Source organism: Hippocampus guttulatus, chromosome 2, assembly GCF_054856545.1.
Source record: "Hippocampus guttulatus isolate MCC_2025c chromosome 2, RoL_Hgut_1.0, whole genome shotgun sequence".
Taxonomy (NCBI): domain Eukaryota; kingdom Metazoa; phylum Chordata; class Actinopteri; order Syngnathiformes; family Syngnathidae; genus Hippocampus; species Hippocampus guttulatus.
The window spans coordinates 31,120,001-31,144,005 of NC_141262.1; the positions used below are offsets into that span (position 1 = coordinate 31,120,001).

General features: G+C 45.5%; 1 protein-coding gene across 2 annotated transcripts in view; it reads right to left on the bottom strand.

Annotated features, from left to right (window-relative positions):
• The window catches only part of nexmifb (neurite extension and migration factor b), a 94,728-nt gene extending 88,594 nt beyond the window's left edge, over positions 1-6,134 (bottom strand). For both annotated transcript variants that reach the window (XM_086105656.1, XM_086105657.1), the window contains exon 1: positions 5,713-6,134. The gene's annotated coding sequence lies outside the window, so the exon portion shown is untranslated. The remainder of the gene's footprint in view (positions 1-5,712) is intronic.
• Positions 6,135-24,005: the final 17,871 nt, after the last annotated feature.

The following is a 24,005-nucleotide window of genomic DNA, read 5'->3' on the forward strand; positions in this document are numbered from 1 at the left end:
CAGCAACATCTATCCATCCATTATCTGATCCGCTTATCCTCATAAGAGTCACGGGTGTCCCGGAGCCGATCCCAGCTGTCATCAGGCAGGAGGTGGGGTACACCCTGAACTGGTTGTCAGCCAATCTCAGGGCACACACAGACAAACAACTACCATTCACACTCACAATCACACCATGGGACAATTTAGGGTGTTAACCTTTTGGAATGTGGGAGGAAACTGGAGTACCTTGAGAAAACCCACGCAGGCGCGGGCAGAACAACAAACTCCGCACAGAGTGGCTGGGGCCGTAATCGAACCCGTGACCTCTGTACTTTGAAACTCACGTGGTAACCAGTCGACCACCGTGCCGCCAATCACAGCAACATAAATGGATAAATTGGACACACCCTGTCATTGTGAGCAATTGTCTTAGAAACGCACATCTAAGTTTATGAACACACTGAAAATGAAAATCAAAACATCCCAAAATGCTCAGAGAAGTTGATCCTGTCAAACAGATGGCCGAAAATATGCCTTTTGAACCGAACGGAGATGAGTCAGTCAGCCAAACCAATCAGTTTGCAATGTTTAGAATGTGTAATGCCTCACACATCTCACTTGCTTAACATCTGTAATCGTCACACAAGTGTGAGATAGGGACATGCAACAGGCCGTAACGTTTGGTGTGTCCGCCTCATTTCTCAAATTTGAAAAAAAAAGAAGAAGCCACAGAAAGAAGCAAAACAAGCACTCAGAGGTAATCCACTGACGTTTTCTGCAACCGTTATCTGAACAACCTCAGGGAAATTGCATTTCATACATTTTCGTAGAGATATAAATTGAAAAAAAATTCTGATTGGGAGTTTCAGACCTACAGTGTAAATCCAACCTTTGTCAGAATGCAAAAAAAAAAAAGCATGATATACTGTGTGGTGATAAGCATGCCTGCCTCACAATTTTGCCTTTGGGTTGTGAATCTCAGCTTTGTAATGCTCTCTTTGGATGATTCCAGACAAGTCAGAGCACAAATTGTCTATCTGTCCAGCGTCCCTCCTCCAGCCACTGCTGTCGTGGATTTGACTGCTCGCAAAAGGCCACGTGAACATACAGTATCAGATTTCTGTACGTCTGAATATCCATTATGTACTTGTCCTCATTAGGGTGAGCTGGAGCCTGTCCCAGCTAACTTTGTGTGAGAGGCAATAGAGTGCAGGCGATAGACAAACAACTATTCTATGAGGCAGATATGTAAAGCCTTACTCCACAATAGGGTGAATGATTTTGCCAAACAATGTACTCAGATTCCCCCCTCCCCCCATCAATATTGCGAGTGAGATTTAATATGCAATTATATTTTCAAGGTGCTCTTCCCATGGAGTACTTTTTACAAACATATGCGATAAATCAATCTGTATTACAATAAACAACATCAGATTTATTACACACAAATTTTGTGGTCTTATGGGTTAGGCTGACGTGAAAATAAAGGCCAATGAACCATGAATTCATGTGAAAAACAGTTTAATTTTCTCCTTCAGTTGAAATTTTTAACTTGCGAAAGCAATTTGCCTTACGGGGTCTTATTTTACTGCGATTGGCTGGCAACTGATTCAGGGTGTCCCCGCCTACTGCCCGAAGACGGCTGGGATAGGCTCCAGCACCCCCCGCGACCCTAGTGAGGATCAAGCGGTTCGGAAACGGAAAAATGGGTCCTATTTTACAGATCAGTTGTGCCATGATCCATGGTCCTTTTAACAAAGTATTAAAGATGATAATAATTCATTCAATGAATGAATTTGTACAACCATTCATATATCAGCGGAGCACAAAATCTGTCTGCCTGCACCTGGATCAAATCTATCAAAACTGCATGACACTGTACCTGCACCACAACTTAGACCTAGTTTCACTTGGTCAAAAGTCTAGTCTACCTTCTGTAACCAAAGTTTCGGTGCGCCGGGGGCATGTAATAGAACACCTCCTCGGGTTGTTGGAATGCCCAGCGAGACCGAGCGTCAAATCAAATGTGAAATGCAGTTGGGGTTTTTTCGCGCTGAACGTACCTCAATACTGTATAAATAAATAAATACAATGAAGCTTTTCTTTTTTTTAATTGCAGGCTTTACGATTTGAAAATTGAATTCTACTACTTTGAGTCGTCAAATGAATTTGCTGATTTCTTTTTTTTTTAGACCTATTTTGCAACGTTTCCCCATTTTAGATTGCTTTTGTTTCATTTAACTGTCCCACTTATCTCCACACATATTTTCCAAGTTGAAAAGTGTATGCGCAGGGATGTATGTTTTGGTGCCCGCCACTAGCGTGAATGTATTTCCACAACTGGAGGGGTGGGGGTAGAGATGACAGCAAAAAAAAAGAGCTCAACAGCGCCTCAGTCCCCCGAGGACACGCTGCAGCTCTCGCTGTGCTTGCGGCTATGAAAAGCAATCAGGGCCCGGCCCGCTCTCCTGCTCTTACCTCTGCCTTTAATTACAGAAAACGCAGAGAAAGACTAGAGCTGCTGGGCCGCAGCGCGGCGTGTCACAACCCAAACGCAGCGGGACTCTGCATACATTGTTACTGACCGAAACCGCCCCGATGGGATCAAGGTGCTTCTAGAGTAGAGATATCGGAACAGGAAATAAATGATTCTAGACATAAAGCTCAGCGGGACGCCTTAGAGGCAAGACAAAAGATGGTTTGTCGTTTATACCATGTCCTTTCTCAGTAACACCTTGCAAGACCTTATTCCTCGATTCGGATTTATAGTGATAAGGATGTGTGAGGTGCAAAATATCAATAAGAGGCATGATCCCTCACGTGAGAAGAATGGCTGGCAGCGTTGATGGGGTTTAGTTGCTTCTCTATGGACTGACTAGTGCTAGCGGAAGCTCGTGCAGGCACCCAAGGCTGGAAGGCAGGAGGAGCCACCGAGCACACATCAGCCCGGGGAAGATAGGAGAGAGACTATGTACACAAGCTGCTGCTTTTATGGCTACAACATAACGCTTGAGCGGCATTTTAAAACACATTCCGGGCAAAGCTGCTGGCAGAAAGACGGGGCTGAATTGTGTCACTGGGCTAAAACTTCTCACATCAATTTACACTTAAACAAAAAAAGAATCTAAGTAACAGGTCACAACCAGAGCGGAGTAAAAGACACGAATCCAACTTCTTCTGAGGGTGCTGTCACACAAGCCCATTTTTGATCCATTTTAATGAAAGACTACTTGGTGCAGTCTGTTTGCTCAGGTGTCAGCGCCATAATCCACACGTGATGAAAAAAAATTGTCCCCGAAGCGCCATAATAATGCCTGGAACTACAGCAAGTGTGTAAACAGATGACACTGCTGCTTTTCCACTGCGTCGTACTGACTTGGACTCGGCTCAGTTCTACTCGGTTAAATTGCAGGCAATCGAGTGCGAGAAATAGTACGGCACAGTATCCTGTAGCCCCGGGTTGAACAAGGGAAAAGCATCGATAGCAATTAAGAGCCATGGTGAGCCAACGAGTAACTGTTCAGTGGGGGGAAATGTTATCAGGTGGCACAAGGTCTGATGAAACCAAAGTTGAACTTTTTTGTTGTAAATCTAAAAGATACTGTATGTTTGACGCAAAAACAACATTCCTCTGGAAGCAAAGAACACCGTGCCAACAGTGCAAAACTGTTTATTAGAAATTCCGAAATGTGTGCGGGGGTTCATCAGAGGCACTGAAAATGGTGGCCATTGTGTGCTAACTCTCATTTTAAATGTGTTTCATTGTGACCACAGTTACATCCCTGTGTGCAAAGTTCTGCAACATCATGATTTCTGTTGATTATTATTTTCTTCCGGGGGACACGTGGCCGACTGGTTAACACGTCCCCGACACAGGTCCGCGGTTTAATTCTAGCCTTCCCGTGTGGAGTTTGCATGATTTCCCTATGCCTGCGCGGGTTTTCTCCGGGTGCTCCGGTTTCCTAACACATTCCAAAAATATGCTGGGTAGGAGAATCGGGCACTCTCTATTGTCCGATGGTGTGATTGTGAATGTTGATGGTTGTTTCTCTGTGTGTGCCCTCAAGTTATCATGAATATGTAACATTACTACAGCATGTGCTAATTTACATAAAAAATGTGGTTACATTGCCCCAGCTTTTAAGGGCATGTCTTCTTTAACACTTTGGTCACCACCTGGGGTCATTATGCACACTAAAGTACCGTTTTCTTCGCTAGATTGCTGTGAATTTTGAACAGCAAGTTGTTTTACTTATATCTTGAAAGCTAGGGTTCCATATAAGGGACAAACGTTGTGTAAACTCTTATTTCTTTGTTGTGAAATGCAGGAAACCAATTTTCGTAACAGCAAATCGTAAAACACTGAGCTGAATTGGCCATGTTAAAATGTTATCCAAGTTTGTTGCCTTGAAATTTTTAATTCATCTAACATTTGTTAACCCGATGCGGTGGGTATAAATAACCCAGCATTGGCTCGCACCCTTTGGGATCCAGTGCTGGGTCCTAAGTTGGGTTACTTTTGACCCAACAATTTTAACAGGATTTTTACTGCCACTGTTTCACCTGCTACTAAACCAAACCTACTTCCTGTTGACATTGGTTTTGACCAATAAGAAAAGACAACACGTGGATTGTTGTGACGGATTTCGGTTCAGCTAGTTTCCACATCGAGGATCGTCCAACAAGGCCAGGCAAAGCAGCCCCCGCAACCATCCCACGCTTGCGAGCACACGACACATAGCCCGGGGCCCAACAGCACACACGGTGCCGTCACACATGATAATGACACCCACATCAATGTGTCAACTCAATTTAACCCTCTTATAGGCTCTCTTTGACTCAATCAATCCATGGCCTTCCATCCGGTTTTCACTGCTGTCTTCACGTTTAGAGGAGGAGGACCCGCAAAGGGCACTGATAAACATTTTACCACCAGCGCCTAACTGCAGCTGCACTCCAGCAGCTTCAACTGGACGTAACACTTCAAGCAGGAATGCGTTCCCAGTACCTGTCCGGAATGTGGCGCATTCACATCACAACCACAACATCAATACTCTCTGTCTCTTTAAAAACCCCAAACGTCTTGAAAAGCATCGCCACATTGCTCTTTGCGGCACGGCCGACCGGGCACGGGACGCCCAGTAAACATGCGTCCGGGGCTGACAGTGAAGGCATTCACACGGCGCACGGGCACTTAGAAGAAGAACATACACAATGAGGATTTATGTTTGGAATCCTTTAGCGAGAGGGAGGGGCCTCTCTTCGGGAAGGTGTGTTAACCCACATTGGGGGTTCAATATCTCATTCATGAATCATTCATTACTGGGGACTATTTGTGTCTTGCTCATTTAGAGAGTATATTGGGTGGGGGGGGGGGGGCTTGACTGGGTGCAAAATTACAATGACAGCTCACCTCAAATCCACAGGACTGGGATTCCAAAAAAGGTGATATGAGTAATATGAGTGGGTATTTTTCTATATGTTGTTTGCAGGAAAGAGGTCATGGATGGATACATGTGAGCAGGCTATACGACAGCTGTCCCAAGAAGGCTCCTACTACACCGCATGCTCCCTTGGAATAAAATAAAATGTCTGATGGGGTGGCGGGGGTGGGGGGTGAAGGCATGGATGGCCTTTCAATCGGTGGATAAATCAAGCACCCCAATTCAAAAACACATCACGCCCACGTTAATAGCGACGGTGATGATAAAACAACGTTTGACTGCCTACCTCCGGAGCGTCTGCGCCCCCAAAAACTGCGTCTTTCCCCACGCGTCGCAATCGGATCCTCCGCAAGAGCTTCGGGCGGAATGTGAGAAGGTGCGTCTTCTTTCCTCACAAATGCAAACACGTCCCCCCTGCATGTCCCCCACCCACCAGCCCCGGTCAGCCAGCCTGCTTTGCTTGGTCCAGCAGCAGCAGCAGCAGCAGCAGCCCGGGCCTCCGCTTAGCAGGTGGACGCGCCTCTCAGTGATGGAGACGCGGCGACTCTCCGCTGTCGCGCCGCTCCATGTTACGCCGAGATTCGTATTCCAGGAAGAGGCGCTCACAAGGCGGCTCGGCGCGTCCCAGCTACAGCCCGCCTCCTTTTCGCCAAGCGTTTAGGAGATGCTTGATGTTGCCATTGTCACGGTTCTTTTTTCCCCCCTCTCCCTTCTTTTCTTTCTTTCTTTTTTTTTTTTTTTTTGCAGCTGGACCTCTCCCCCTCCTTGCAGTCTGCTCACCCCTCCTCTTCCTCTGCGAGCCTTCTGGATCCGACCTATGAGCGCGCACGGGCGGCCGACGCAGGACCACGCACCGCCCGACGGAGGCGAGGAGCAAATCAGGTGTAGTCCACTCCGGGAAGAACTGTATCATAACAGGGCGACTGCAAGCACATGAATAGTCATGAATAATGAATAGGCTGCTAGCGTGTGCTGCCACGGCTGCACGTCGCGATGGGCCCACTCGTGACACTTGTATAGACTCTCTGTAGCTCTCTGGGAAAAGCTGTTCCTTATTTGAGCTTCCACATAACCCGTCCATTCAAATGAGATCCGAAACGAGAGATGAATGAAAAATTACTTCAAAGGGGGAAGTCAGGTCAAATATTTGCTCTACAATAGTATGTTCTCTGCGGCCACACTCGTCAAACCACTGTATTCTGGTTTAATACAGTATTGCATTTGTGGAATATGAATTCAGCAGCAAAATCCACCAGTTTTTATCCATCTCAGTTGTCAACTTGCTGTCGAAGGAAAATGACATCACAATGCCAAAGGGCTCAGCTTGCTTATGTCACATGACCAAACTCAGAAAAACGACTGAGCCGTGATTGGTCATGACCTGAGCCCTTAGACCCCTTGATGTCATTTTCAATCGACAGCAAGTAGCAAGGGGCAGCCCGGTGGTCCAGCGTGTCGACCTCACAGTGCAGAGATTGTGGGTTCGATCCCAGCTCCGGCTTTACTGTGTGGAGTGTGCATGTTCTCCCCGGGCCTGCGCAGATTTTCTCCGGGTACTCCGGTTTCCTCCCACCGGTGTTGTGTCCAAGGACCGGCAACCCGAGGCCAAGGCCAAGGCCAAGGACTTGGAAAATTTTCCGGGGCAAGGCAAAGGCCAAGGACTTGAGAATTTTTCCGAGGCCAAGGCCAAGGACTAAGGACTGATTTTGAAACTGAGGCCTAGCCGAAGACATGTATAAAACAATGCTATCATACCACTTGGCAGGTCTTCATGATTTGCAACACCCCTCCATCATAACCCTTTGCACTCCCTAACGCTTGAATGAAGTGTTTTTATTCAAAGAGTAGAACAGTCAGGGTACGTGTTATTTATACAGAGAAAAAAAATAAAATCGTATGGTATACATTTATGAATTAATGTTTTAGTGCAGTAGTTTCTTAAGATGAAGTAAATCAACACTCAACAGGCATGACGTGGCACGGAACACAAGTTGAGAAATGACTTTGCATAGAAGTCAATCACTGACTGCAGAAAAAGCGGTAATCTCTCAGTGATAACTTTACAGTTTACCGGCAGCGAGTCCCAGGGACTCGCTGATCAGAAAAGTACAAGTGCCATTATGGATTGAGAGAGTCCCAAATTTCGAATTATGAAAGGGTTTACTTATTCAATTGCATATATAACATATATAACACAAACAACAACATATACATACAATGATAAACAAATGCTGCAAAAATTTAAATAATTCAGGAGCAGGCCTGAGGATTTTGGAAATTCATGGTAACCGTTTTTCGGTTCCGTCGGATTACCCAATGGGAAACCACGATAACAAATGTTGGGTTCCGTAAACGTTCATCATGGGAATTTTTTTATTTTGACTGATATTGATAATCAAGAATTCCGAAACTCAAAAGTATAATGTTTCAAGGGTCAATGTTTGAAAACTATGCATTAACAATGAACATTACATCAGCAGCGGTGTACTCCAGGTTTATTCCAAAAAATAAATGGATCAAAAACTGGTGTACTCATGTGGCATCATCAGAGTATTTTTTCCAATCTCACACTGCAAACATTAATTGACTGGTAATCATTAATACAGGTAAGTATTGATGTGGCTTGGCATCCTCTTCCCAAGACGATGCATGTGTAATCTACGATCAATTTGACGAAAGGATTTAACACATGTCATCATTCGTTCTACCAACAGTTAACATTAGCATTACTACACCTTGTGACGAATGTTTTATTCATAAAGTTACCATGCTACAACCAGTAAGTTATAGAATAACCAATACTGTTTCATAATATTTTTTACAGCGATTAGCCTACAAATCTAATGACCAATTTGCCTCGTAATCGTGCCTCGCGTCGTATTTCGCTCTCGCGTTCTGTGCATACGTCACAGGTGAGTTTAGTGATACGCCCTTTGGACGATTAATACGAAAAATTAGACAAGCATTCCTATTTCTTAAATATCGTAATTAGTAGACCTTGGTGAGTTTTTTTTCGCCGCCATCTCAAACTTTCATCCGCGCGATTCCTCAGTTTGCGGACTAAAATAACAACCCGCATGCGCACATAACGTTATCTGTTGTTTCCCCCCCCAACACTGAAAACAAAACAAAACGAAAGTAAATTAGAATAAACACACTCACACACCACACCACATCACAAACACACATACAGGCGCAGTGAAACTCAAGTGCGGTGACTTTTATAATTAAACAATTTTTCGGTACCGTAAAAATGACGCCACGGAAACGACACGCTACCGGTAACGATTGTTACTGTGAAATCCTCAGGCTTGCCGTAGTTTTTTTTGTTTGTTTGTTTGTTTTGACTGAGAAATTTCCTTGCGTCCCAAAAACGCACATTGTTTGGAACTGTGCGTCCCGTGGGAAAATTATGCGTCTAGGACGCGGAACACAGAGGTAACGAGATGGCTGATCTCTAAACATTCTCTGAGTACTACTATTATTACCACTACCACTAATACTACATTAATTCATACCTTCAACTTCACAATAATCATAATAAATAATTAAATCAACCAGGATTTTAAACGATGTATTATCAATATTCATTATTCCAAACAAGGCGGCCCGGTAGTCCAGTGGTTAGCACGTCAGCTTCACAGTGCAGAGGTGCCGGGTTCGATTCCAGCTCCGGCCTCCCTGTGTGGAGTTTGCATGTTCTCCCCGGGCCTGCGTGGGTTTCCTCCCACATTCCAAAAACATGCATGTCAGGCTGATTGGACGCTCTAAATTGTCCCTAGGTGTGAGTGTGGGCGTGGATGGTTGTTCGTCTCTGTGTGCCCTGCGATTGGCTGGCAACTGATTCAGGGTGTCCCCCGCCTACTGCCCGGAGATGGCTGGGATAGGCTCCAGCACCCCCCGCGACCCTAGTGAGGATCAAGCGGTTCGGAAAATGGATGGATGGATTATTCCAAACATGAGAAAGCATTCAGCAAACATAACTGGAATCGAGCAAAAGGACTCCAAATCCCAATGGCCAAACCCGAAAGTGAACTGCCGACATTATTGACTCCAGCTGTAACGCAAATTACTTGGTTCAAACAAACATTCTAGTGCCACTGCACAAACGTGACGACTGTGCAAAAATAACTAAATAAAAGACACCACTGTTACAGAAAGGCTTTACACGCTATTTAAACTGCCGATCGTGAACGCAACAAACCGTGATTGAAACTAACTGTGATGCCGCTCTTTATCCGTTGCGCCAACTGTTACTTGTCAGTGGCAGACCCGCCCCTCTTAAAGCGCCAGAGTTAATTCATCAATATGGGTTTCCTTGGATGGACTTTATTAGATTCCTTCATTTTTTTTGCGGTCTTTATACAAGGGATTCGAGGCTCTAATCTCTCATTGTGTCCGAGGACCGGCAATCCGAGGCCAAGGCCAATGACCAAGGACTTGACTCCGAGGGCACCGGTCCTCGAGGACCAGGCCAAGGACCGGCTCGAGGAACACATCTCTGCCTCCCACATTCCAAAAAACATGCATGGCAGGCTGATTGATCACTCAAAATTGTCCCGAGGGGTGAGTGTGAGTGTGGATGGTAATTCGTCTCTTTGTGCCCTGCGATTGGCTGGCAACCGGTTCAGGGTGTCCCCCGCCTACTGCCCGAAGACAGCTGGGATAGGCTCCAGCATGCCCCGCGACCCTTGTGAGGATGAAGTGGTTTGATGGATGGATGGATGGATGGATAGCAAGTAGCAAAATGGCCATCCTGGAGATGGCTAAAAGCGGGTGGAGTTTGCTGCTCAATTCCTATTCCACAAATGCAATAGTAATCAGAATGGCGTGTTTAAGGCTGATGGGGGTGCATAGAACATATTATTGTGAAGATTTTTTTTTTTTTACTTGACCTCCACCACACAAGTTCTTCCATAGTAATTTTTGACATTCTATGTTTTCTCTTCTGTGTTCTATTTAACAAGCTAAAACGCTGTAAAACCATACAGTACAAAATTGACATGTAACATTTGTTAAAAACAGTAAAAAGTAAATACAATTTCAAGAGATAAGTATACTTCTTTTTTTGTACGGCGTACTATCACGACCGTCACCCACTGATCGATGCACAACTCCCAAATAATAGCCCTAGAAATGAAGCGATTTTTTTTTTTGCGACCCCCTGATGATCTGGTTTGCAGCGGGATTTAAACCGAGATCCAAACACTTGTCCTTAAAGATGAGCAAAACTGATCACCCTATTTATTCAAGAGAATAGTTTGATGTTGTTGAGAATGATGTTCTTGCAAAATTGCCAATGCTATCAAATGGGATCCAAAATGAGTGCTGTTTGAAAAAGGTTATCATGCTTAGTTTTGACTGACACCGCCAGAGAGGTCTTATTGACCTTGATGTGTAGAACACACATTGTATAGAACTGAACTGCATCATACTGAGAGCTGTTTCTCATATTCTCATGATTTTTTTTTAAATTAAGAAGAGACAGGCATCACTCATGATGATGCAATGCAGCTTTACGCCACTGCAACCACGGCGCTCAAAATATCACAATAACCAGAGTTTTTCCATTCAACTTTTTATTTACCTAAAGTGATTAACGTATTGTATGTCTTTTTTTGACTCTTTTTAATATCCTGTACATCTTTTTATTGGGGACTTGGAACTGATAATACAAAGCAGATCTCTAACCGGCTTCCCTCTGCCTACTGTGTCATGTAGTGGATGGATGGATGGATGGATGGATGGATGGATGGATGGATGGATCGCTATACCTGTATACTGTAGATAGCTAGCTCAGTAGCTAGCTAGCTCAATAGCTCGCTAGCTCAATAGCTCGCTAGCTCAATAGCTCGCTAGACAGACAGACAGACAGACAGACAGACTGACAGACTGATAGATAGATAGATAGATAGATAGATAGATAGATAGATAGATAGATAGATAGATAGATAGATAGATAGATAGATAGATAGAGACCAAATTATTGCAACTAATATCAATTTTTCAGACCTGTACAGACATGTGAAACTGTCCTGCAATGGTACACTTGGATATTTTCAGCTCTTTGACAAACATTTAATCAAATGTAAGTGCACGCCACGATGCTTCTCTTAATTGAACTTGTCTTCTCTCTTTGCATGCATGCTGGCAAATACAAATTTATTTTTCTCTGACACAAACATGCCTTTCAAATTACTTTAGAAATAGATGTGGAGCCTTTGCTTGCTTCACACTTTTTAACTGCAAGGACGGGAAAAAAACATACTTGCCACTGTACAGTAATTCCATAGTAACCACAATCCCAAAATACCATTTGTTGCAGTCTTCATCACAGAAGTATCAGACAAGTGTCGACCTTTATTTAAAGGTTGCCTCTCTAATTTGCATGTAAAATAATGCAGAAATCCCTCAATACCTTTTCACACTGAGATTTAAGTGACGTTGTGTAATTGTATATAAATACTGATGTGCCCCCTCCGTGAGTCGTCACCTTACCGTGGTGGAGGGGTTTGTGTGTCCCAATGATCCTAGGAGCTAAGTTGTCTGGGGCTTTATGCCCCTGGCAGGGTCACCCATGGCAAACAGGTTCTAGGTGAGGGGCCAGACAAAGCACGGCTCAAAGACCCCTTATGATGAGAAAAATATATGGACCAAGGTTTCCCTTGCCCGGACGCGGGTCACCGGGGCCCCCCTCTGGAGCCAGGCCTGGAGGTGGGGCTCGTTGGCAAGCGCCTGGTGGCCGGGCCTACACCCATGGGGCCCGGCCGGGCACAGCCCGAAGAGGCAACGTGGGTCCCCCTTCCCATGGGCTCACCACCCATGAGAGGGGCCAAAGGGGTCGGGTGCAATGTGAGCTGGGCGGCAGCCAAAGGCGGGGACCCTGGCGGTCCGATCCTCGGCTGCAGAAGCTAGCTCTTGGGACAGGAATGTCACCTCTCTGGCAGGGAAGGAGCCCGAGCTGGTGTGTGAGGCAGAGAATTTCCGACTGGATATAGTCGGACTTGCCTCCACACACAGCCTGGGTTCTGGTACCAGTTCTCTCGAGAGGGGTTGGACTCTCTTCCACTCTGGAGTTGCTCACGGTGAGAGGCGCAGAGCAGGTGTGGGCATACTCATTGCCCCCCGGCTCAGTGCCTGTACATTGGGGTTCACACCGGTATACGAGAGGGTTGCCTCCCTCCGCCTTCGGGTGGGTGGACGGGTCCTGACTGTTGTTTGTGCATATGCACCAAACAGCAGCTAAACATACCCACCCTTTTTGGAGTCCTTGGAGGGTGTGCTGGAGAGTACTCCTGCTGGGGACTCACTTGTTCTGCTGGGGGACTTCAATGCTCACGTGGGCAATGACAGTGAGACCTGGAGGGGCGTGATTGGGAGGAACGGCCCCCCCGATCAGAACTCAAGTGGTGTTTTGTTATTGGACTTCTGTGCTCGCCACGGATTGTCCATAACGAACACCTTGTTCAAACATAAGGGTGTCCATATGTGCACTTGGCACCGGGACACCCTAGGCCGCAGTTCGATGATCGACTTTGTAGTTGTATCATCGGATTTGCGGCCGCATGTTCTGGACACTCGGGTGAAGAGAGGGGCGGAGCTGTCAACTGATCACCACCTGGTGGTGAGTAGGCTCCGATGGTGGGGGAAGATGCCGGTCCGTCCTGGCAGACCCAAACGTATTGTGAGGGTTTGTTGGGAGCGTCTGGCGGAATCCCCTGTCAGAAGGAGTTTCAACTCCCACCTCCGACAGAGCTTTTCCCATGTTCCGGGGGAGGCGGGGGACATTGAGCCCGAGTGGACCATGTTCCGTGCCTCTATTGTTGAGGCGGCCAATCTGAGTTGTGGCCGTAAGGTGGTTGGTGCCTGTCGTGGCGGCAACCACCGTACTCGCTGGTGGACACCAGCAGTAAGGGATGCCGTCAAGCTGAAGAAGGAGTCCTATCGAGCCTTTATGGCCTGTGGGACCCCAGAGGCAGCTGACGGGTATCGACTGGCCAAGCGGAACGCAGCTTCGGTGGTCGCCGAGGCAAAAACCCGAGCGTGGGAAGAGTTCGGTGAGGCCATGGAAGCCGACTTCCGGACGGCTTGGAGGAAATTCTGGTCCACCATCCGACGTCTCAGGAGGACGAAGCAGTGCACCACTAACACTGTGTACAGTGGGGATGGGGCGCTGCTGACTTCGACTCGGGACGTTGTGAACCGGTGGGCAGAGTAATTCGAAGACCTCCTCAACTCCACCAACACGCCTTCCTTGGAGGAAGCAGAGCCTGGGGACTCTGAGGTGGGCTCTCCTATCTCTGTGGTTGAAGTCACCGATGTGGTTAAAAAGCTCCTCGGTGGCAAGGCCCCAGGGGTGGATGAGATCCGCCCGGAGTTCCTCAAGGCTCTGGATGTTGTGGGGCTGTCCTGGTTGACACGCCTCTGCAACATCGCGTGGTCAACAGGGAGAGTGCCTCTGGATTGGCAGACCGGGGTGGTAGTCCCTCTTTTTAAAAAGGGGGAACGGAGGGTGTGTTCCAACTACAGAGGGATCACACTCCTCAGCCTCCCTGGTAAGGTCTATTCAGGGGTGCTGTAGAGGAGGGTCCGTTAGGAAGTCGAGCCTCAGATTGAGGAGGAGCAGTGTGGTTTTCGTCCCGGCCGTGGAACAGTGGACCAGCTCTACACCCTTAGCAGGGTCCTCGAGGGTATGTGGGAATTTGCCCAACCAGTCTACATGTGTTTTGTGGACTTGGAGAAGGCGTTTGACCGTGTCCCTCGGGGAGTTCTGTGGGGGGTGCTTCGTGGGTATGGGGTACCGAACCCCCTGATACGGGCTGTTCGGTCACTATACCACCAATGTCAGAGTTTGGTTCGCATTGCCGGCAGTAAGTCGGAATCGTTTCCAGTGGGGGTAGGACTCCACCAAGGCTGCCCTTTGTCGCCGATTCTGTTCATAACCTTTATGGACAGAATTTCTAGGCGCAGCCGAAGCGTTGAGGGGGTCCGTTTTGGGGGCCTCAGTATTGCATCCCTGCTTTTTTCAGATGATGTGGTGCTGTTGGCTCCTTCAAACAGGGCTCTCCAACTCTCACTGGAGTGTTTCGCAGCCGAGTGTGAAGCGGTTGGGATGAAAATCAGCACCTCCAAATCTGAAACCATGGTCCTCAGTCGGAAAAGGGTGGAGTGTCCCCTCCGGGTCGGGGAGGAGATCTTGCCCCAAGTGGAGGAGTTCAAGTATCTTGGGGTCTTGTTCACGAGTGGGGGCCGGAGGGAGCGGGAGATCGACAGGCGGATCGGTGCAGCGTCTGCTGTGATGCGGACGTTGTATCGGTCGAAGGGCGAAGCTCTCAATTTACCGGTCGATCTACGTTCCAACCCTCATCTATGGTCACGAGCTATGGGTCGTGACCGAAAGAACGAGATCCCGGTTACAAGGGGCCGAAATGAGTTTTCTCCGCAGGGTGTCCGGGCTCTCCCTTAGAGATAAGGTGAGAAGCTCGGTCATCCGGGAGGGGCTCAGAGTCGAGCCGCTTCTCCTCCACATCGAGAGGAGCCAGATGAGGTGGCTTGGGCATCTGATTCGGATGCCTCCTGAGCGCCTCCCTGGTGAGGTGTTCCGGGCATGTCCCACCGGGAGGAGACCCAGAGGAAGACCCAGGACACGCTGGAGAGACTATGTCACCCAGCTGGCCTGGGAACGTCTCGGGATCCCCCGGGGAGAGCTGGAAGAAGTAGCTAGGGAGAGGGAAGTCTGGGCTTCCCTGCTAAAGCTGTTGCCCCCGCGACCCGGCCCCGGATAAGCGGTAGATGATAGATGGATGGATGGATGGATGGATGGATGGATACTGATGTGCATCGTTAATGTCAAGGTTTTAAGAATGAAACATCCAAGACAAGAAAAGTTTTATTCTATTTTCTTTCAACTAAGCATATGCTCTGATATGCATGATAATAAATAATCCTTGCCTCGTGTTATTAAAACAGACAATCAAATGTTTTCCCAAGCATTTGTATCTTGCTGAAAATATGAAACGCAGTTAGAAAGTCAATGCAAACTTGACATTGGCATCAGTTTATCAACTATTATAAATGTGCACCGCGTCAGTTGGACCAAAATCCAGATTCCTAGAGTGAAAATAATGATACATTGTTTGTATTTCTGAGCAACAACATCACTAACAAGCTGTCCTATTGCAACGCCCACACAGCTGTCTCACAGCGTCACCCTACAAGCCCAAAATTCTTTTTACACCAATGCCAGGTTTCACACATTGTTCCACCTTAATTGTTCCATACAACATTGCAGTACTGCCAAGTGACACGAATATCACCTTTGGTTTTTCATCCAGAAATGATCAAAAAAGTAGCTAGCTCATTGCCACCAGTGTACAGAGCTTGGCTCAGGTTCAGTCTACGTCACGATAGGCAAACTATGGCCCGCGGGTCGGATCCGGCCCGTTGGTCTTTTTAATCCGGCCCACCGAAGGTTGGTACAGTACACAATTAAAGTTCGATGTAAATGATTGCATTCTTTTCATTTGGACTTGTAATGACAGGCATTTCAATGCCAGGTGGCACAGTTACTTGAAGTCGCAGAGCACAGGGAGGGAGGGGGAGACGAAATGGAAGGCCGCAGTAGTGCTAACTCAAGTAACTCCCGCTCGATACAACTGAATAAGTATCTCCGCGCCGCTATTTTCTATCATTGGATCCAAAACGGCGACATGCAAGTGACTCTTTATTGCAGTGAGTTTTACTGGAATTGCGAACATTTTCACATCCTGTCGATCATGCCATCCAAACGGAGGGGAACAGTAATGGCCGCGGAAGAGAAAATCATGTGTATCTAATTAACAAAGCGGGTTACAGAGTACAAAACATTCAGGAGGAGACGCTTGGAGTCTGAAAGACTCAAATCTACGAGAATTAGAAAAACGAGTAAGCGATTCTTGCTCAGTCCGATTTTGGCCGTTTCCATGCTCAGAGTGAATTGCTTGCGGCTCGACGGACAGTCGAGTAAATAAACGTTTCCTGGAATGGTTTGACTGTTATCGTGCTAAAAAAAAATTCTGCAAACTGGACCGCTAATAAGAGAGCAAGCGAGTTCCATAGCGCTATGGGCATCGAAGACTTCGATGCGTCCTGTGGCTGGGTTCAAAAGTTCGTTGCACGACATCAGCTGAGCAACGCTGTCTTGTGTGGTGATCGAGGGGAGGCCAAGTTCGAGACAGTGAGTGAGTGAAAAGAAAGCCACCTCGTCTCATTTTGTAGCAAATCGCCCTAACTTTGTTATATTTTGTCATATACCCGAGCTGTATGCTGCAGTTTTTGGGCAGTATCTTGTTGCACTTTGTTGCTTGTGTTGTCACACATGTATGTTGTTAACATGCTTGGACGTTCATACAGGACATATACCACAGTTGTTTCACTGTTCTCATTAAAAAAAAGTATGGTAATACTTTAATGCTTTTGTTCTGTTGATGTTTGGTATGGACTGTCAACATATAATGTAAAGTTTTTTTTTATATGTACCGTATCTTGTGCTGACCCAGCCCACCTGTCAAATTTAGAAATCAATGTGGCCCCCGAGCCAAAAAGTTTGCCCACCCCTGGTCTACGTCATGGTGGTTAGTTTTATGCTATGGGGACTTTGTATTCGGGTCAGGAGAAGTGCCCCCTTTTCTTTTTCAGTTAGCTATGCTGCATGTAAGGCAGAACAGTGATCCAGTTGCTAAATTTGTGGTCTTGAACAAGCATCTCATAATCCTTGCAGTGTGGTTGTAGAATAATTTCTCTGAGTGTATCTGTCCACTGGTACACCTACTTTGTCACCCGGCATCATTAACAGACAAGTTGCGGTGGTTACCCGATGGCATTTTTATCTCATTGGCCTATGTGCTGTTATAAAGTCTGCCTGGCAACAATTGGCCATGTGATTGTTTGTACATGAGTAGGAAAATTAATTAGGATCATTTTGTTGCTGTCCCTGTGCCTTTACCGCAGGAAAGCACACCTACGCGCAATATGTGAAAACCTGCATGATCGAGATACCACGTAAGAACCTGTTTTTGAATAGTTTTACCCCTCCCACCCAATTTAGACACACTCAAACTTCTTTAAGAATTAGCTCTCACTTTCCCATGTTGCATCAGGCAATCAAGTTAATTTGTCACTCCCAGTTGGTTTACTAGGAAGAGAATTGAATATTGTATATTTAAACACTATCATCTTCAACAAAACTATTTAATTTCGTTTTATGAAAGCTACCTATCCTAGCGGTAATGCTAATATACAAGGTATAATGGGAAACAAGTAAACGTAAATGTGTTGTCAGCTTGTACGTTTGATGGCATCCAGCCTACCAAAGAGGATAAATGAGTGGAGAGGAATAAAAACAAAATGATAACATGTGAGGACCCTCCATTGCATGCAGGAGCGCTCACTGAAAACTAGCTGAAATTCTTGCGACGAGATGTTGAGAATACAATGCAAATAGAAAATAAACAAATAAATCTGATGCTCACAAAGCCTGATACTTGGTGTGAAACGTCCTATAAGTTATGTAAAAAGTTATTTCCGATTAAAGCACGCTTGGGCCTAAATTGAATTTGACACACAGTTGTAACGGTAATGATGTCATCCAGGCATAAACCCTGGAGCTGCTCTGTAGACGGTGAATAATGGCGCAACTCCCGTGGGAAATACCACAGCAACCACTTGTAATGTGCCAATTTTAGTGGGACTCAACAGCCAGCCGAACGACACGCGACGTGAAAGGTGGGGCAAAGGACTCAGCTACAGTATTTAACGTATGACTCATCACCTCTCATGTGCCTCACCGGCTTTTTTTTTTTTTGTATTTTTATGCAATCCACACAGTTTACAAACAACCTTTCATAATGACGAACATACACACACTAGTAGCTCTGGACAATTTAGCCTTCACTGAACGTAATATGCATCTTTTGGTACGCGTGGTCGGCGACACTCGCCTATTTAAGGCTGCGTTGATGACTCACTCATCATCAAGTTGTTTGATAGTCATGGCGAGACACTCTCACTAGAATACAACACTTAACCAGTTCTGCCATATCACATTTGCCAGATACTGTGGCTGTTTTCCCAGCCTGCTGCCTCTGACCACAATTTCTGCCTTCACATACTTGTTTGCTGGTCGCCGTGACCTGTAGGGAATTCTCCTTCAAAGACAACGGAGCATGAGTTCCCCGTCCTGCTTGCTGTGAATTGTGGATAAGGACAACGAAGAAGTGTGAGCATCCCTGAGAGGCTATGTGTAAATTACAGAGTATTACATGACTTTGGCCCAAGACAAATTCCCAATTTTCAAAGTCTCACAAACTCGACAGTGAAGTAATCTGCTCTGCATGCCGGCTTTGTAGTGACCTGCCACGGTTGATATTAATTGAAGTCATTGTTAATATCATCTCAACTATTGCGGTGGTTTGGTGTGCTGCACTTGGGTCCAACACTACACTTGTCTCATTTACTTCTGTATAAGGTCTGGGATTGGCTGAAGACCAGTTCAACATGTATCCCGCTTCTTGCCCAACGTTTTAGGCTGCAGTTCATCCGTGACCTGAGGAAGATAAGTGGTATAAAAAGGGATGCATGTTTTTTTTGTTGTTGTTGATTACAGTATAGGGGTGTTTACGCGGCACACATTTGCTCCGGTGCTACACCGATGTATTTTGTTGCGATATATTTTACACCGGAGCAAATTTTGTGGAGCGGTCACACGTACAAAGCCGCTGAGCGTGTCAGCATTGGCGCAGCGTCGGTGCAGCTCCACTTGCGGTCACACGGCAGTTTCTGCAGCGGAGCAAAACGACAGAAAACAAAGAGCTGTCGTGTTGGTTCTTTTTAAAACCTATACAAAACTCGAGCAACTGCTGTACAGGCACGTCCTTCTCCTTCTCGGTCTCCGTGCCTTCTGCTCGAGAGTGACCGCCCCGAAAAGGTAAATCAACGATGACTTCACTGACACTCAGAAAAGCAAACATGTAATGCGCCAAACAGAAAATCAAGAGAGGAAATCACAAAATAAATCATATGGGGGGCGGGGGGTTGTGTACACACAACAAAGGAACAAACTACACAAACAACTCCGAGACAGTTCAGTCTCCTACAAAAGGAAAGATGACCTTTGGGGACTATTCCCCTCCGTTCTAGTTGAGATGGTGTAACGCAAGAGGTGCTTGCTTCTGTTACCAGCCATGTCTTGTGTTGTTGTTATTAAACAAACACATGACGGAAGTCCAACAGAGCACGAAAGCAAGGCATTCTCGCCGTACGTAATCAACTCTTCTCATGCGTAGCGAGGCTTCTCCCCCCCGCAAACGAGCATTTGCTCCGGTCAAATTTGCCCCGGTGTAAGCTGTTTTCCGGGGCTACCCCGGAGCAAATTTGCACGTGTGACCGCTCCACTGGCGCAGCGCCGGTGTAGCACCGGAGCAAATGTTGCCGTGTGAACACCCCTTATGATTGTTTCAGCTCTCAACTCTTCGCCACTGGTGAGCCAAAACATGTAAAAATGTAAATATGCTCAACTATGGTGATAGAAACCCGAGGGTGGGGTTTCTATCACCATCGTTAAAGTGCTGCAAATCAGGCATTTTCCCACTTTAAAGAAGTCTGCATCGAGATGTGTGTGCTTGCTGTGTTCACTCATTCATTCTCATCAAGTGGTTCAAGGTAGTGGCCGCAGTTGCTTTTCAGGGCTGAAGGGAATCAGAGAGGGTTAAGAAGCAACACACCATTATTAACATTTCTGCTTTAGAGTATCACATCTTTTTCATATGGGATTGATCGCACATTCCCAAAGAAATAAAACTTGAGACAATAACATTTTGTGTTTATGTGGTGTCGTAGAACTTCATCACACATTTCTCAAGCTATCACCGTAGCAATCGTGGCTTATGCCGGCTTGCTTGCAGTGCTAATGGCAGCTCATTACTGCTTGTGTTGCTCGTTTGCTGAAGCTAGCTATTCATTCTCTGTAACTATCACACGGATGACTTTTCATAACTATGTCATTGTGAATGTTTGAGAATCGCACTGATACACACATGTTCGATCGGGGCATGGCTTTGGTCACGAGACTCAGGAGCAGGGATTTGTGAAAATACTCAAATCTTGCTTACAATTTTACCGCTACGAACTTCCTTTGTCTGTGAGATTATGGTCCAATCATTTATGTTTGATTCAGTGAGCAAATGGGTTTGTTCATACAAAGGCGTATTCTAAGCAATCTCACAAAAGAAAACATTTTCAGGATCTCATTAATACACGAAGAATAATATGCAAACTATTTCTTGGGTTAGTCCAAATGGATGGAGTTGAAAGTTTGGTGAATAACTACCGCATCCCAATAAGACTGCATCGAGCTGGTCAAATTATTTTGAGCTGAAATAATGGAAAGCGATAAAGTAAGCCCCTTTAGAGAACCTGAAGGTGTCAAAATGACCACAACAAAAGGGATGGGTTTCTGACTGACCGTCTCATGATCAGTGTAAAAAGAACTGTGCTTGCCGCAGTAGAATGATTGTCATGCAAGATAACGCACCATCCCACGCAATTAAAAAAAAAAAAAATCACCACTGGATCTTTAGCTGCTATGGGGTATAAAAGGGAGAAAAAAATGAATGACCTCTATCCCTGACCTCTACGCAATTGAAAACCTGTAGAACATATTGTAATGATCAATAATGGTGGACAGCAGTCTAGGGCACCATTTGGACATTTTCACTTTTCATTGGGATGTACTCGTTTTTGCTGCCAGCGGTATCAACATGTTTTGGCTGTGTGTTGAGGTGCAGTATTTTGAGGGGGCAATAAATTTACAGTTTTCCAAGCTGTGCAATATTTTATGTTACAGCAAAGTGGCATTTTTTCACTGATGTCCAATGGAAAGACAGACTCATATATTTACAAATATGTGACGGACGTGTCACCTAATGTCAGATATTGTACCTCCAAAACAGCAACCAATGGTGACATCCTAAAATGAAATATAGGTAAAAACTATCCGTGGGCCTTTTGACTGTTATGTATAGCTTCCAATACCGTTTGAGGTAATTGATATTAAAACAAATCTTACATAAGCAGTTTGATTAAAAATTTTATTTCGTGTATACAAGTGGCACGGTGGTCAACTGGTTAGCATGTGCGCCTCATACTACAGAGGTCATGGGTTCAATTCCGAGCTCCGGCATGTGTTGAGTTTGGATATTTTCCCAGTGCTTGCATGGGTTTTCACTGGGTACTTTGGTTTCCTCCCAAACTGCAAAAACGTGCACGACAGATTAATGGAACACTAAACTGTCCCTCGATGTGACTGTGAGCTGGCAGCCAGTTCAGGCTGTACCCCGCCTACTCCAGCATGCCCGCGACCCTCGTGAGGATAAGCGGCCAGATAAAGGATGGATGGATAGATTTAGTGTATACATTTATTGACATTAGATTACAGATTCATTTGAAACGGCTTATTTAGTGACCTTCGAAAAATCATCCTCATGTGCGCATCAGTGTGTGAATATTCATTCTCATTCTGACCAGGAGCATTGATATCATGCACAGGGATTACGCACATAAATTTACACTCCCACACAAAACGGTGGAAATAACTACATCTTCTGCGAGGCAGTGATGCATATTTATCACGGCTGAGACGCCCTTGGCCACATAGGCCTACGAGTTGCACCGAGTAGGGATGGGTGTGAGCTGGCTGTCTGGTGCAGAGGATCGCCTCCCACTTCCAGACGAAGAAGAGCGCAGAAGAGACTTGAGTCACAGACGGTGAAAGGGGTTGTGAATGTTTACCACCTCTAAACAGAGTTTTTTTGTTTTGTTTTGTTTTGTTTTTCGGAATTGGGGTGTAGCTCTTCTGGGAATGCTGACACCGTAAATCCATCTGCAAATGATCACAATAGTGGAATGATTATTGGAGTCATTTGAAAAATGTACCAAAGGTGAGGATAAGCGGTTACGAAAATGGATGGATGGATGGATGTGCAGGCTCCCTCTAGTGGTATGGAAAACAGTAACTGCCCAAGTACAGTTTAGTTGTATTTAACTTTTAAGAGTGACGTGCAATTCAGGGCTATTGAGGCACTGACATTAGAGTCAGATTTAAACATTTATGAGCCAAACAGAGTAGCGTATTTGCAATTAAAATGAGCAGCAAAAAACATTTTGTTGGAAATGGTTTGAGAAATGTTTGTGTTGTGTTGAGCAAAATAATGGATTTTAGTATACAGCTATACCAAAATATTCAGTTCAGTTTTGAAAAGGATATTAAAAGGTGAAACCATTAAAAAATGTATCATTTTATGCCCAATTAAAAATTTAAGCCCGAAATGAGGATAATTAGCTCGGTGTCTGTAGAAGAGCAACACCAACAGTGTACTTCCACAATATTATGTGTAATACATTTGAATTGAACCCTTTTCAGACTTTTTAAAATTTTTATTGTTAAGTGTGCACAGTGTTACAGTGGCTTCCAATAACATTAAATATATTGTACTTCTTCGGAATATAAACTGCCTGCTACTATGCTGTCATGTTTGCCATGATGTGGCACTTGGAGAATTACTTTTTCGATCGGACTTTGTGCAAAAAAAAAAAAAAAAAAAAAACCCCACACACACACACACACACAAAAAAATCCACTTGGAAAGAAGAGGAGATCATCTCTTCTGCAGAGCACACTTTGGGAAATCTCACCTTCAGCAGAACGTCACGGTGTGTATGAGGGTCGGACGCTCCTGCTGTGGTCCACATTGCAGATGTTATGAGAGGCTTTAGCGTAGTTTAGAGTAGAGACCGTTTATTTCGTGCATGCTCAACAGAGCTGGCTCCCTCATTACCTCGTGACCAAAAGGAGACAAACAGCTCACACTATGGAATAAGGGCCGTGAAAAACAACCCAAAAAAACCCAAAACAGATCTTTTGCAACACTGTTTCCAACAAAACTAGAATGCAAGCGCCACACTGACAAGCTCGCTAAACGTCAACGCTTCAGTGCGTGACGTCCTTGAGCAAATCAAATACAAAGCTGAGAAGATCACAGTGAATGATGCTCACTGAATAATTAGCGAGTCACCTTTAAGGGGCAGCCACTGTTGGGAGTCGCTAATGAAGTGTCTCATAATCTCTTCCTGGGTTGCATTAGAAGGACACCATTACCATCAACTCAGGAGCCTGGACATATAACGCTTGAAAGGAGAGCCATCCAGACAGTAATCATGCACTTGATTTGCTTTTAAGAGACTTTATCAAAGTCGACTTTCATCCGTCATAAAGTGGTGGAGGGCTCGACACGCTCAGGCTGACATTTTACTTGTATGTTACATTTTATTACTTTCAATTATTAAAGAAAGATCCACTGACTTGGCATCTGTCAGGATTACAGCGGCATTACCTTGTATCAAAGCAATCAAACACTTTAACAAGTATCGCTGTCTTGTTAGAACACACATTCAATTCTTTTCTTAGTGCTGAAGAAATATGACAGTGGAAAAAGTGAATTCAAGAAAAATGTCAAAAGTAGATACAGGTAGTGTATGAAAGTAGTG